The 1,051-nt window shown below is 40.5% G+C and overlaps 1 pseudogene; it reads right to left on the bottom strand.

Moving 5' to 3' along the window:
* Nucleotides 1–578: 578 nt before the first annotated feature.
* Nucleotides 579–1,051, bottom strand: part of LOC102485534 (olfactory receptor 5D18-like) — a 2,949-nt pseudogene continuing 2,476 nt past the window's right edge.

Here is a 1,051-nt window from a genome sequence, read left to right as displayed (position 1 = left end):
TAATAATTATTGGGAAATGCATGGAAAAAAAAAAAGTAAGCCATTTTTTCTCTTCCAGATACTATATGCAGTGGTATTTTGGACACATTATAGTAATTCTTGAGAATGTTTTAATGCTATAGGTAAGTGTACAGGCCTTGATTATTCATCAAGGAGTACTAGATCTTCTATTTCACTGCCTCTGTATTTCCTTTGACATATTCTTACCACCACCTTTTTCTTAAGAAATAACTTCAGTGCTTTGCTTGATGCAACAACTTTTGCATTTTCTTTGCTTTTTCCGCAGTCCATGCCCAAAGAAACAGACTTGCACCTCAATTCACAAACAATACTTTCTTGAGAGTTTGTTATTTTGAGGCAGATCTGACAGTTCCTTTAGTGGGACAAGAAACACATCCAATGTTGCTTTCAGAGCCTCCATAGCTGCATTTAGGAGCTCTCCATGATTTACATTGGGACTAAAGCCAACAATGGCCACCAACTTCCATGCTACTGTTTTATACAGTCTATTGAAGAAAGGTTCCTTCTGTTTTATATCTTCCTTGGTTAACTTGCAACAAGAAAATTTGACAGAACTCTCACTTGACGTTGAAGTACTTTTAGAAGGCAACTGTGAGGTAGTCTGAGAACTACTCTTTGAAGCCAGTTAGGACACACTTGCTAAAGTGCTTTTAGGAACCAGAGGTCCACTGGTCTGGGAGCTGCTCTTAGAAGCTAAAAGTGATGCAGCTACCTGAGAAGTGTTTTGGGGAGTTAGCAGTGATGTGTTTGCTGAGCAACTGCTCTTGGGAGGAACTGATTTTAGAAACTGATGACACACTTGCCTCTGAACTAGTTTGGAAGTTAACCCACTTGAAGCTGTCTCTGAACTAGATTTAGAAGGTAAGAATGGGAATTCTACTTCTGAGCTTCCTGAGGAGCCCAACAAGGGCACCTCAATCTCCAAACTGCTCTGAGAAGCTGAGACTGAAGAGCCTTCCAAAGCACGGTCCTTAGGTGATCCACTCCGTTGTGTGCAATCAGTGAACTGGGCCATGTGAATATTCACACT

This window comes from Tupaia chinensis, unplaced genomic scaffold, assembly GCF_000334495.1.
Source record: "Tupaia chinensis unplaced genomic scaffold, TupChi_1.0 Scaffold138062_1, whole genome shotgun sequence".
NCBI classification, from domain to species: Eukaryota; Metazoa; Chordata; class Mammalia; order Scandentia; family Tupaiidae; genus Tupaia; species Tupaia belangeri.
Note: the sequence above shows the minus strand (reverse complement) of the source record. Positions and strands in the feature narration are given on the sequence as shown.